The sequence below is a fragment of the Gnatocerus cornutus genome, chromosome 1 (assembly GCF_029298725.1).
Source record: "Gnatocerus cornutus isolate USDA-ARS CGAHR chromosome 1, icGnaCorn1.1, whole genome shotgun sequence".
Classification (NCBI taxonomy): Eukaryota; Metazoa; Arthropoda; class Insecta; order Coleoptera; family Tenebrionidae; genus Gnatocerus; species Gnatocerus cornutus.
The window spans coordinates 14,995,852-15,011,298 of NC_142233.1; the positions used below are offsets into that span (position 1 = coordinate 14,995,852).

Sequence of the window (15,447 nt, forward strand, 5' to 3'; positions counted from 1 at the left end):
TGTAGAAAAATTACGCAATAAATTTGAGAAGTAAAATTAAAGAAGAAGAAAATTACAGAAAAATTACAAAGGTTCTGAAAAATTGAAGCAACTAAATGACTAGGAAATGCAAAAAATCTAAAAATTTTAAAAATCTGAAAGAGTAAAAATTTGACAGAATTTAGGAGAAGACTGGCAATTTTGACAATCTAAAAAAAACATAATAAAACTGTCAACAGACCGAAAAGCTATTGAAATCTGTCAAACGTCTCATGGACAATAGTTTTTTTAGGTTCATTGCGTTGTGGATAAAATTTTGTATGCAATTCTACGCTTTTAGATTTCTTTCGACGCATTTTACGTAAATAACGATTATTTTTATCTGTACGAGTTTAATTTTTTTTTTATTCCGTCTTCACGCTCGTGCTTCTTTTTATTTATTTTCGGTGATTAAAATTTGAGATGTGGACAACAACTGATAAGCCTTATCATCATTATCACAACTTCCTCATTCTAAACGCATTCGGTTGCAATTAATAACTACACCAAAACGCGGCCAACTTCACACACAACCGATTTTCCTTACAACGCGTCAATTTCCCGATAACCGCCTTCTCTTCAAATCCACCGAAAAACCGCCACCCAAACGCATTTGAGGTTATGTCCGAAATCCCAATTGTAGTTTTTAACTGACCGCACGCCACTATCCCCCGTCCCCTCCCCTTCAAGATCGCGTTGTTAGCACACAGCCTTCGCGGATCTCCCGCATATGTCGTCTTTGTCAAGTACCTGTCTCACCTCATCCCCACCACCGCTCCATCGACCAATCCCGGCGCTCTCGCCCACAGCAGGACGACTGGATCTTTTTCAAACTCACTTCGCGTTGCACGTCTTGAGTGAAAAGAGCGGCTCTTCAGTTCACCTCTTGGTGTTGATGAGTGCGACGGATTTGATGAGCAGTGAGCGAAATCGAGTTTTGGACTGTTTGTGCCAGTTGGAGGTGTGCTCGAGTGATGGATTACTATTCCCAAGAAGCAAGGTAAAAAGGCGCGGAGAGGAGATCTCGGTTTTTGCGGCGGTTTTTCGCGGCGAAGGAAAAACTATTATTAATGTTATTATTATTATTTGTCACGAAAGTGCGTCGTCCTTTTCCCATATGAAGTGTCAAATTATGTACAAAGTGGAGCGCGTCGTTTCTTATATTAAATATATTAAATTTCATCAATGTTTAAAAAAAAAGTCAAATATTATTATTATTATTATTATTATAACGTATTTTTTTTTTGTAAAATTACATAATTAACAACAGAATGGCTTTTACCGGCCTCAAGTTTGTTGATTTGATAGATTTTTGTCTTAACAAACGAAAATTTTCACGGTTTTTGTACCATTTTTGTGAGCCACTCTGTATATATTTTGTAAAATGTGTGGCGCAATCTCGCAGACTTCAGTTGCGAAAGATAATTTGTTCGGAATTAAACACGCGAATGTTTTGTTCGTTTGTGCTACGTCAGGAATGGAGAAAAAAAACAAAACTAAAATTTTGATAAAATCACGTGATGAAAACGGTCCAATTACAGACGAAATAACGACTCTCCGGACGTTCTAAAACGTGGTTACACGATTTTACACGGTTTTATGATTTTATGGGCCACCTGTATAATCCAAAAGAAACGAAAATTTTTGCAGTTTTTGTGCCATTTCTCTAAGCCACCCTGTATATATTTTGTGAAATGTGTGGAAAAACCTCGCAGGAGATAATTTGTCGAAAAAAATTAAACGCACAAATATTTTTTTCCGTTCATTTAACGCCAAGAGAAGAAAAAAAATAAAATTTTGAAAATTTAAATAAAGTCACGTGATGAAAACGAGCCAATTACCGGCGAAATAAAAACCCTGCGGACGTTCTAAAGTAAGTGATCTTTAAGAAAATTTTGATTTTATGAGCCACCTGTGGGTATAACCGCCAAAAAAAATTAATTTTTACGGTTTTAGGGCCACTTTTGTTTGGCCATCCTGTATATATTTTGTAAAATGTGTGGAACAACCTTGCAGATCTAGAAGATAATTTGTCGGAATTACGCGGCCAAATTTTTTCCATTAATTTTACGCTAAGAATAAAAAGAAGAAAGTAAAGTTTTTAAAATTTTGATAAAGTCACATGATAAAAACGAGCCAATCACAAATGAAATCATGACCTAGCGGGCGTCCTAAAGTGTGTGATCTTGAGGAAAATTTACTATTTTATGGGCCACTTGTATGTATAACTCCCAAAAAACGAATATTTTCACGGTTTTTGTGTCATTTTAAATTGGCCATCCTGTATATATTTTGTAAAATGTGTTGAACAACCTCACAGACGTAGTTGAAGAAAAAGATTTGTCGGAATTAAGCGCACAAATATTTTTCTCCGTTCATTTTTTGCCAAGAATAAAAAATAAAAAAAAGAAAAATTTTGAAAATTTTGACGAAGTCACGTGATGAAAACGAGCCAATCATCGACGAAATAAAAACCCTGCGGACGTTCTAAAATATGTGATCTTGAGGTAAATTGACGATTTAATAAGCCACCTGTATGTAGATATAGATAACTCCCAAAGAAACAAAAATTTTCAGGATTTTTATCGATCACTTTGTATATATTTTGTAAAATGTGTGAAGCAATCTCACAGACGCAATTACAGGAGATAATTTGTCGGATTTAAGCGCACAAATAATTTTTTCTGCCAATATAACGCCAAGAATTAAAATGAAAAAATGTAAAATTTTCAAAATTTTGATAGTCACGTGGTGAAAACGAGCCAATCACCGGCGAAATAAAAACCCTGCATACGTCCTAAAGTATAGGATCTTGGAAAAAATTGATAATTTTATGAGACACCAGTATAACCCGAAAAAAACGAAAATTTTCATGTTTTTTTTTTGTGGCGTTTTTATGGGCCACCTGTATATATTTTATAAAATGTGTGAAATAACCTCGCAGACACAGTTACATGGAATTTGTTCGGAATTAAGCGCAAAAATATTTTTTCCGCTAATTTGACGCAAAGAACAAAATAAAAAAAAATCCAAAATTTTAATAAAATCACGTGATGAAAACGAGCCAATCACAAACCAAATAAAGACCGTGCCGACGTCCTAAAACGTGTAATTTTGAAAAAAGTTGGCGATTTTCGGGCCAAATGTGTAACTCGAAAGAAACGAACATTTTCGACGTTTTTGTGACATTTTGATGATCCACCCTGTATAAAAATTTCGAAAATGTGTGATTTTGACGAAAATTGTCGCTTTTCTGGGCCACCTGTACGTGAAAATTGGGCTCGTCGAAATTCTCCCCGCCTCCCCGGCTCATCGCCATGGCGACCGCTCTACACACATTCGGGGTGCGTTGGGGAGAAGTGCACTCTTATCTCTTATCACCGTCCATTTAAATAATTCATACCCCACGTCAGCAGGTGACGTGCACCGAGAATTTTCCGATAATTAGTAATCGGGATTCTAGATCAATTAATATCACGCAATTTGCAATCTCGTCTCGTCGTGCTCGTTCCATAAATACTAAGTAATGGTAATTGCGGCTAATTTGCGCTAATTGACGTTGGGGTTGTCATCTCGTTACGACACGTGCGCGAAGGTGAAGAAAACGGGAAAGCAAGGGACCGAAAGCGGGCCCTTGTGGGACGCCGCGATTAATTCGAAAATTAATTAATTCCGCGCGTAATTATCGTAATTAAGCCGTCATCACACGGTGCAATTATCGCCGCCAATTGAAAAGGAAAACGGGCGAAGATCTCCAAATCGTTTTGTTGTCTTGTTTGTTGCGGCCTTGGGGAAAATTATACGTCAAAATTGCACATTCTCATGCAAACGGTAAAGAGCTTAAGTGATTTCTTTGTGTTAACAAACAGTTCGCTGGGATTCGTCTGTCATTAAAGTAATTAAGTCGTTATAATATTGTAATTTCGGCGCGCAAGCACAGCCGCAGGCTGTGCTTTCGTAGCCGCGACTTATCAAACTGGGTAAAACAAACAGAATTCGTCAAAACCGCAAAGTCAACACAGATCAGGAGGAAAATTAGCCATCGATACCGAGATTACGGACTAGGAAGTCCCGATAACGCCAGTAAACACTCTCGCAACGCGTTTTCGAAAGCTGATATGAATGGAATTCGTCATAAGTTTCTAAATTTTTGCATAACCGTGCGTTCGGCCAATTACCAAAAACTGGATGTGTCTAATCAGTTATGGCAACTTTTTGCAGGTTTGCAACACTGAAAAAGCGCGGAGCGAAACTGAGACTTTTCTTCGTCTTAATTAGTGTGGAAGTTGGTAAATTTCGAGGTTTCGATCTCGTTTCGTATTTGAGTTATTAAAATGAACGCGATGCGTGATTCACAATTAGAAAGAATGCGGAGTCATGCGAGGTTGAAATGAGAAAACTGAAAAGATTCGGGAGAAATTTGCGGGTGGAAATTGCAGACTGCGGTTGGGGGGAAATTTTCTGTTATTTCTATTTTTGGATTATTGTTGTTGTTTTCGGGTGGATATTTTTTATTATTCATTACTGCAAGAGTATGATTTTCTGTATTTGTGTTTCTGTGTTACTTGGATCCTTTATTGATTTCTACCACACGCAAGTGCACAAAATTGAGCATTAGCAATTTCGGTCCTCCATTTTGAACATTTTTTTTCCAGTTTAAATAGTTGAATTTCTCAAAATCGGATTTCAAAGTGAGAAATAAACAAGTCAAAACTACTTAACTTTGAAATTTTCAAGACTTTAACTTTATAAATAGCAAAAAACAAACATTTTAAAATTTTGTTGAATAATTTGTTTAAAGTTTTTGTAATTTGCCTATGGCAGCTACAATTTTAGAATTTACTGTGTTGGATAAACAAGTCCAAACAAGAAGTTACTGAAAATTTTAAGTTCATAAATCTAAAAATAACAAATTGGTAAGAATTTACATAAAATTTTGATAAATTGCTAGTTTACAGGTAGTCTAGAAATATTTATTTTTTAACGTTTGTCACACTGCAGCAACGATTGTGTAATTTCGTGTGTTGGACAAACAAATCAAACTTGATAAAGCCTGAAAATTTCGAGCCTGTGATTTCAAAAATGACTAAACTATAGGCACATTTGTGAAAAACATTGTCAAACGTTTCAAATTTTGACATTTAATTTTCTGAAATTTGGTTTTCTGCAGCTATAATTTCGTAATTTGAGGTGTTGGTTAAACAAGTCTAAACTAACAAACCTTGAAAATTTCGAAACTATGACTTTTAAAATAGCAAAATGGCAAGAATTTGAAAAAAATTTTGGTTAATTTTGGTTTTGCTGTTAATACTCAGTCTAGATTTTTTGTAATTTGCCTCCTTGCAGCTACAACTTTGTAATTTGGTGTGTTAGATAAACAAGTCAAACTTGGTAAAGCCTGAAAATTTCGAGTCGGTGATTCCAAAAATGACTACACTACAGGCACATTTTTAAAAAACATTACTAATTTCTTGAAATTTTGACATTTATTTTCTGAAATTTGTTCTACTGCATGTATAATTTTGTAATTTGGGGCGTTGGTTAAACAGATTAAAACTAACAAACCTAGAAATTAAAAAAAAAAAATTTTAAAAATACCAAAATGGCAGGAATTTAAATAAAATTTTGAATAGATTGCTGTTCATAGTTCGTCTAGATTTTTTGTAATTTGCCCCGTTACAACTATTTTGTAATTTGGTGTGTTGAATAAACAACTCAGACTTATTAAAGCCTGACAATTTCGAGCCTGTAATTCCAAAAATGTCTAAAGTACAGCCCCCTATTGAAAAAACATTGCGAAATTTTTGGAATTATGACTTTTAATTTCCACAAATGTGCCCCACGACAATTATAATTTTGTAATTTAGGGTGTTGGTTAAACAGGATAAAAGTAACAAATCCTGAAAATTTCAAAGCTATAACTCTAAAATTAGCAAAATGGCAGGAATTTAAATAAAATTTTGGAAAAAATCTCTATTCTCAGTTCATCTAAAATTTTAATAATTTGCCCCATTAGAACTACAACTTTGTAATTTAGTGTATTAAATAAACAAGTCAAACTTAGTAAAACCTAAACATTTTAACCCCATAATTCGAAAAACGACTAAACTACAGCCACTTTTTTAAAAGACATTGTCAATTTTTTCTAATTTTGACATTTAGTTTTCTCAAATTTGCCCCACTGCAGCTATAATTCTGTAATTTAGGGTGTTGTTTGTACAAGTTAAAAGTAACAAACTCGAAAAATTTCAAAACCACATCTTTAAAAACAGCAGAATGGCAGGACTTTTAATAAAATTTTGAAAAAATTGCATTTCATATTGTCCGTCTAGATTTTTTGTAATTTGCCTTATTGCAGCTACAATTTTGTAATTTAGTGTGTTGGATAAGCAAGTATTAACAAGTATTTACTGAACATTTCAAGCCCATAAATGCAAAAGTAACAAATTGGCATGAATTTTAATAAAATCTTGATTTACTCATGATCTGGAAACTATTTTTTTTTAGTTTGTCACACTGTAGCAACAATTTTGTAAGAAAGTGTGTGAGCTAAACAAGTCAAACTTAGTAAAACCTAAAAATTTTGACCCCATAATTCTAAAAACGACTAAACTACAACCACTTTTTTGAAAAACATTGTCAATTTTTTCCAATTTTGACATTTAGTTTCCTGAAATTTTCCCAACTGCTGCTATAATGTTGTAATTTGGGGTGCTGGTTAAAAAGTCAAAACTCACAAATCCTGAAAATTTCAAGACTATAACAGTAAAATAATTGATAAATTTGCTAAATTGTAGTTCGTCTGATTTTTTTTAATTTGTTTTTATTTGAACCAACAATTTTGTAGTTACTTTTTAAATTTCAAAGTCAAAAGTGGTTAAGCCTGAAATTTTCAAAGCTGCAACGTCAAAAACGACAATATTTCTAGTAATCCCCATCAAATATGATAAACTTTTATGCAGTTTTCTAGAGAAATTTGGAAGAATCGATAATTGAGTCATATAATAAATTCACAGTCTCTCCAGAGACTAGAAAGTGGATCGTAATAAACTAAAATTAGAACAAAACTTTTAATATTCATCCTATAAAAATGTAGCATTAAAAAGTGCCTGGAAAAAATTGTTCATTGAACATACCTCGATAAGAATAAATTGATTTGATTGGCCTCTCCGCTAATGAATCCAAAAATAGAAAATTTTTTCGCCATAAATATGCAAGAGTGAGTTAACATACGCGTGTAATTAACATTGACGTCTCTGCCCCGTCACACCGCCTGTAAAAAAGACGTCATGTCCACGTTAGTCACCGCGTCTAATCTCACCTGTGCTGTTTGACTTCCACCCCCTTTTCAACCACGTCACAATAAATCCACCCGCGGCCTTCCAATCTAAGTGATGAATGGTGGCCTTTATATGAGATGAGCTTGTTTAGCAAGCCGTACAATAGCCGCGTTGGTACAGATTGTTAAGGGAAACATATTGACTTCCACCCCAATGATGAAAAGAGGCATGCGAAAACAAGCATCTGATCCACCGCATGATTTCGCCGCCCTTATTAGATTAGAAAGGGGCGCCCCGTGACAAAATGGTGGTGCGAAAAACATTCCCGTTGTCTCGTTGGAGTGCAGGCAGGTGCGTGGCTGAAGTTGGCGCATAATCACGGCAGAATGTCGTCAGCAGGGTCAGCAATCCTGCTGCTAGGTGGGTGTGCCTCCCGGGCCGCAATCTCAGGAGAGCAGGCGGGCCAAGATGGCGCCGCCACCTGTATTGATCTGCTGAGTCTGTACCTGTCGTTGCCTGGGTTACATATCACACACAGACACCCGCTGACACACCGGCCCGTGAGCCACCACCCCTCGCTTTTCAACCCCCGGACGAAGCGGTAATAATAACAATGTTTCGGGCTTGCGTTCGAATGACGCGATAATGGACAAAAAGACGGCGGAAAGACGATTAATCAGCAGGGGAAAAAACGGGAAAGTACAGGCTGGTCGACATTACGGACGCTAATTTGCCTTTTCCATTAGTGCGAAGTATTGACTTGGAATAAATGAAGATGTGTTTCCAGCTACGTTTGCTTGGAAAAGGAATGTAAATCATGTCGGACGAGAACTCGGAGTTTCAGTAGCAGGAAGAGTGGCCGCTAATCAGATATTCAATCTACCTTCATCAGAATATTAAATTAAGACGCAATAGCAAAGATAAGGGGATATTGTTGTTGGTGAGGAATCTACGACATAAAAATGTGTTTTTAATGCGCTTTTATGGCTTTACAGAATTTTTTACTTGGCAGGGGAAGCAATAAAGAAACGATCGTTAAAATCTATAAAGGTCTAAATTAAGGAAACTTGAACTAAAATAAATCTAAATAGAAAGAATTACGCTATTTCGTTAACCAAATTTCAAAGTAAATTACAAAATGTTCGTCTAATTTCAGAAATGTTTTGAGGGGTTTAATAAATATCAAAATTACAAAATTGCGGTTTTAGTGGAGCAAATTAAAAAAAATGAGCAAACTTATCAAAATTCTCATTTAAACTTGCTCATCTAACGCACTAAATTCCAAATTTGTAGTCGCAACGGGGCAAATTACAAAAATCTAAACGAACTATCAACCGCAATCAGTCCAAAATTTTATTCAAATTTCAAAAATTTGGCTATTTTTAAAGTTATAGCTTTGAAATTTTCAAAGTTTGCTTGTTTTGGCTTGTTTAATCAGCACCCCAATTACGAAATTACAGCTGCAGTAGAACAAATTACAAAAAATTAAAAATCAAAATTTCAAAAAATTTTCAATGTTTTTCAAAAATGTGCCGTATTTTAGTCACTTTTGAAATCACAGGCTTTAAATTTTCAGGCCTCATCAAGTTCGACCTGCTTGTTCAACACACTTAATTACACAATTTTTGCTGCAGTGTGACAAACATTAAAAAATAAATATTTCCAGACTACCTGTAGACTAGCAATTTATCAAAATTTTATGTAAATTTCTGCCATTTTGTTATTTTTAGATTTATGGGCTTGAAATTTTCAGTAAATACTTGTTTAAACTTGCTTATTCAACGCAATTAAATTACAAAATTGTAGCTACAAGGGGGCAAACTACAATAAGTCTAGAAGAACTATCATCAGCAATCTATCCAAAATTTTATTCAAATTTTAGTCATTCTGCTATTTTTAAAGTTATAGTTTTGAAATTTTCAAGGTTTGTTAGTTTTTTGTTTAATCAGCACCCCAAATTACGAAATTACAGCTGCAGTAGAACAAATTACAAAAAATTAAAAATTAAAATTTCAAAAAATTTTCAATGTTTTTCAAAAATGTGCCGTATTTTAGTCACTTTTGAAATCACAGGCTTTAAATTTTCAGGCCTCATCAAGTTCGACCTGCTTGTTCAACACACTTAATTACACAATTTTTGCTGCAGTGTGACAAACATTAAAAAATAAATATTTCCAGACTACCTGTAGACTAGCAATTTATCAAAATTTTATGTAAATTTCTGCCATTTTGTTATTTTTAGATTTATGGGCTTGAAATTTTCAGTAAATACTTGTTTAAACTTGCTTATTCAACGCAATTAAATTACAAAATTGTAGCTACAAGGGGGCAAACTACAATAAGTCTAGAAGAACTATCATCAGCAATCTATCCAAAATTTTATTCAAATTTTAGTCATTCTGCTATTTTTAAAGTTATAGTTTTGAAATTTTCAAGGTTTGTTAGTTTTTTGTTTAATCAACACTTCAAATTACGAAATTATAGCTGCAGTAGAACAAATTACAGAAAATTAAAAGTCAAAATTTCAAAAAATTGGCAATGTTTTTTAAAAATGTGTCTGTAGTTTAGTCATTTTTGGAATAATGAACTCGAAATTTTCAAGGTTTACGAAGTTGACTTGTTTGTTTAACAAACTTAATTACACAATTGTTGCTGCAGGGTGACAAACGTTAAAAAATAAATATTTCCAGACTCCCTGTAGACTAGCAATTTATCAAAAATTTATGTAAATTCTTGCCAATTTGTTATTTTTAAATCTATGGGTTTAAAATTTTCAGTGAATACTTGTTAAGACTTGCTTATCCAACACACTAAATTACAAAGTTGTAGCTGCAACGAGCAAATTACAAAAAATCTAGACGAACTATGAATAGAAATTTATTCAAAATTCTATTCAAATTTCTGCTATTCTGCTATTTTTAAAGTCATAGTTTTGAAATTTTCAATTTTTGTTAGTTTTGAGTTGTTTAATCAACGCCCTAAATTACAAAAATATAGCTGCAGGGAGACAGATTTGAAATCAGTAAATGTCAAAATTTAAAAAAAAATGTAGTGTTTTGGAAAAAGTGAGTGTAGTTTAGTCATTTTTGGAATCACAGGTTCGAAATTTTCAATTTTTCCCAAGTTTGATTTCTTTGTTCACCACATTTAATTTCAAATTTGTTGCTGCAGTCTGACAAATTTAATAAAATGACTATTTTTAGACCATCTGTAGAGCAGTAATTTCTCAAAATTTTATGTAAATTCCTGCTAATTTATTATTTTTACATTTATGGGCTTGTAATTTTCAGCAAATACTTGTTTAGACTTGCTTATTCAACACAGTAAATTACAAAATTGTAACTGCAATGGGGCAAATTACAAAAAAATGTAGAGGAACTATGAATAGCAATTTTTCTAAAATTTTATTTAAAGACTTGTTATTTTATCATTTCGCAAGTCCTAGTCTTGAAATTTTCAGGGTTTATTAGTTTTCACATGTTTAACAAACGCTCTAAATTACAAAATTATAGCTGCAGTGAGGCCAATTTTAAAAATTTAAAGAAGAAAATTGCAAAAAATTGATCAAATTTTTCAATAATGTGACTGTAGTTCAGTCGATTTGGTAGTACAAACTTGAAATTTTCAAACTTTGCTTAGTTTGACTTCTTTGTTGAACACACTTAATTACTAAATTGTTGCTGCAGTGCGACAAACTTAAAAAAAATTTTTAGACGTATCCTGAATAGCAATTTTTACAAAATTTTATTTAATTGGGTGCCATTTCGCCATTTTTAAAGTTATCGTCTTGAAATTTGTAAGTTTTACTAATTTTGATATGTTCACTCAACACCTTCAAAGACAAAATGATAGCTGCAGTGACTCCATTTTGAGAAATTCTAAAGCTAACACCAAAAAAATGTGACCATTTTTTTCAAAAGTTTTTTTTTTATTCGGTAATTTTGCCATTGAAAGTCTTTAAATTCTCAGATGATACTAATTTTGACTCCTTAATTATTAATCTATATTACAAAATTGTTGTTGCAATGAAACAAATTAAAAAAATAATAATAAGGGATGAATCAAAATTTTTGAAAAAATCGATATAACTTTGCTATTTTTAGAGTAAAAGACATAAAACTTTCACGGTTAGTTGGATTCAACTTGTGTATTGAACACACTAAATTTTAGCTGCAGAACAACACTTTTGAAAAAAATGGTGTCAAAACCAAAAAAGTTCAAAAAGTCTGTCAAAAACTGTAATTTTTTCACTTTTGGGGTTACAACCTTGAAATTTTCACTGTTTACTAGTATCGATCTCTTCATTTAACAAACCAAAGTACAGAATTCCCACTGAGGTGGAACCGATTTCAAAAACGCAATTTTAAGAAAAACTTTTAAACTAATTAAATGATTTATAGTCGTCCAAAATCAAAGAATTCCCTCGACACATCCGAAGTTATTACATATTAGCTCGTCTTACAACATTTTGCTTAATAAGCGGATGTGTTTTGGCTAACAAGACAACATTTTCACTTAATTTATAATAAATGAGTGAGAGGGACTTGAGCCCCACGTGGCTTATTACTACCATTAAACTCATTTGCCTCACAATTGAGAAACTAATGCGATGAGGAAGTTTTCGTTGCGAAAATCCATAAACCGAAGAGTCAAATCAATACGGAACGAAACAATTCGGCCGCGAATGACTCAAACTTGCGCTTATCTACCTTATCAATCGAGAATTCTTCGAATCGCTGATAAAAACGGAATTCTTCAATCCCAACCGCGCCCATTTTTCCGGCAGTTCCGCTCGCTGGAGATGAGGGGAGGCTGCATTCGTCACGCTATGGTGGCAACACTGTCTTTCATAATTTTCAAGTTGCGACGGAAATAGTAAATAAAGTTGAAAATATTAGGTAACGAAGATGCGGTCGACACACACGCCAGGGCCGGACTCGGATGATTCCGGGTTGGTTTCACTTTTTAGGGCGATACCCATCGCTTCCTGGGCCCGGTTTCTCTTTTTGTGGAAATCGCAGCCTCGTGCGACCCGCGTATCGGAGGCAAATGATACAAGAAGATGTAAGTTAAGTGGTAAATTGTGTTCGGCGTGTCTTACACCGATACAATGACGTTGCGCATTTAGCATCACTGAAACGATTGGAGTTTATCGCTGGAGATGAGCGAAAAAGTGCGATAAGATAAAGGGTTTTCCTGGAGGAAGAGATTCAAGGTAAAGTTCGGGGAAAAGATGAGTTGTGACGCAATGACCTGACACATATGCTCAAGAAATGTAGAGAAACATCGGATTTCATATAATTACATAAACGCGAACGTCTGAATTATTGTTATGGGAGTCTCTCCTCATGCACGCTTTCTTAATTTTGAGATGGAACAATGTCCAGTAGACCGCGAACGCTAGAAAACTGCTAATTTTTTATCATAAATGGATGATTTGCTGCGTTTTCTCACTGCCGAAATTCACGTTTGTTTGTTGTTATTGGGAGTTCAATGATTTTTTATCGTTATTTTCATCTATTTGTTTAAGATTATGGCAACAATACAAGCTCAATAAACTTTGCTAAAAATGTAACGCTTTATTTATATTTTTATCTTTCATTCAGGCGAGGATTTTCACTGGTTTAGAGCGGTTCGGGATCTTCTCGGTTTTACAATGATTAAGCAGATTAGACCGTTATCAATTTGGGGAGATTTCCGCGTTTTTATGCGGAATTTTGTAAACACAATTTCACTTCAGAGAGAGAGAATTTCACAATTTTTTATATTAAGATTCATAATTCGCTGATTTTTATAAAACTGATTTCAATATGTAATTCTTCTTTGTTTAAATAACTCACAAATTAATTAACAAATTTTATTTTTGTTTCAAAAATTTTGGATTTCGAGTTCTCATAAATATAAAATTCCAAAGTTTTTCCTACGTATTCTAAAAAATAATGTCATTAGGTAAAGTTTGTTTATAAAATGTTAAAATTGGTCAAATTTAATAGAAAATTGTAGATTTTTAGTTTCCCTTAAAATTAAAAAATTCTAAAATTCTATCATTTTGGTTCAAAAATTCTGTTTTTTAGTATCTTTGATAAACACCCATCGAAGAATAAATGTCCTAAATTTTATTACTGCATTGTTAAAACTGCCGGATTTTCACAATTTTCTACAAAATTTAGATTTTTTGAGTTTGACTTTTAAACAAACAATTCTAACATTCGTCCTTCTTGTTCTAAAATTATGTAACTTAGTACTCATTTACAACCTTTAAAAAAATAAGCAATAAAATATTATTGCTACATTGTTAAAACTAGCGAATTTACAGAATTTAAAACAAAATTTTGAATTTTGAATTTGCCCTTCGTATAAAAAGTTCTAAAATTCCTCTTTTTTTTTTCTAAAATGTTGTAATTTGGTACCCTTGATAAACACTCGTAAAAGAAAAAAATGCACAAAATTTTATTGATGTATTGTTAAAACTGTTTGATTTACAGAATGTTCTACAAAATGTTGATTTTTGAGTTTGCCCTTTAAATAAAAAATTCTAAAAATTTTTCAATTTGGTTTAATATTCTGAAATTTAGTACACTTGATAACCATCTATAGAAGAATAAATACACAAAATTTTGTTGCTGCATCGTTAAAATTGCCCGATTTACTGATTTTTTTACAAAATTTTAATTTTTGAGTTTTGCCCTGTTAATAAAAAGTTCTAAAAATTTTTTACTTTGGTCTAAAATTCTAAAATTTAGTACACTTGATAAGCACCTATATAAGATTAAATACACAAAATTTTATTGCTGTATTGTTAAAACTGATCGATTTACAGATTTTTCTACACAATTTTGATTTTTGAGTTTACCCTTCAAATAATAAATTTGAAAAATTTTTCACTTTGGTGTAAAATTCTGAAATTTAATACACTTGATAAGCATCTATAGAAGAATAAATACACAAAATTTTGTTGCTGCATAGTTAAAATTGCCCGAATTACTGTTTTTTTTACAAAATTTTAATTTTTGAGTTTGCCCTGTTAATAAAAAGTTCTAAAAATTTTTTACTTTGGTCTAAAATTCTGAAATTTAGTACACTTGATAAGCACCTATATAAGATTAAATACACAAAATTTTATTGCTGTATCATTAAAACTGCTCAATTTACAGAATTTTTTGCAAATTTTGATTTTTGAGTTTGCCTTTTAAATAATTTTTTTTAATCTTACTTTTTGTTCTAAAATTTTGTAATTTGGCATACGCTCTAACAGCCTCTAGAAAAAAAGTGCCCCAAATTTTATTGGTCAATTGTTAAATTATTCGGATTTACAAAATTTAATACAAAATTTTGAATTTTGAGTTCTCCTTTCAAATAAAATTCTTCCTCTTTCATCTAAAAATTTGTAATTAAATACACTTAATAAAACACCCGTAGAAGAACAAATGCCCTAAATTTTATTGTGGTACCATTAAAACTGCCCCTTATGCAAAATTTTCTAGAAAAGTTTGATTTTTATGTGGTCTTTTATACTTATATAATAAATTCAAAAATTAGTTATACTTGTTCTAAAATTTTGTAATTTAGTACACTCACTAAGCGTATCATAACTGCCCTAAATTTTATTAATAAATAAGGGAAATTAATTTAATTTAAAAAAATCTAAAATTCTTCATTTCTGTTCTAAAATTCTGTAATTTAGTCCACCTATTAAACCCTCTTTGCTAAATAAATCTCCGAAATTTTATTGATCCATCGTTAAAACTGTCGAATTTACGGAATTTAATACCAAATTTCGAATTTTGAGTTTGTCTTTCGAAATCTAAAGTTCTAAAAATGTCCATTTTTGTTCTAAAATTATGTAATTTAGTGCACTTTCTTCTAAAACAACGAGTTCACTAAATTTCACTGTTTTAGCTTGAAAACTGCCGAATTTAAAAGTGAAAATGAAAAATTTTGAGTTTGCTGTAGAAAAAAATAATAAAATGCAATCTTCCAAAATTTTGTAACTTGGCATACTTAATAAACATATTAAAAGGAATAAGGGCACCAAATTTTACATCTTTACGTCAATAAAACTGTCAAATTTACAGATTTTTTTCGAAAATTTTGAAATTTTAGTTCCTCTTAGAACCAAAAAATTCTATTTTTTTGTTGTTTTTGTTAC

General features: G+C 32.4%; 1 protein-coding gene across 1 annotated transcript in view; it reads left to right on the forward strand.

Annotated features, from left to right (window-relative positions):
* Positions 1–836: 836 nt before the first annotated feature.
* Positions 837–15,447, forward strand: part of peb (zinc finger protein pebbled) — a 50,818-nt gene continuing 36,207 nt past the window's right edge. Inside the window, exon 1 of the mRNA XM_088040843.1 lies at positions 837–1,018. The gene's annotated coding sequence lies outside the window, so the exon portion shown is untranslated. The remainder of the gene's footprint in view (positions 1,019–15,447) is intronic.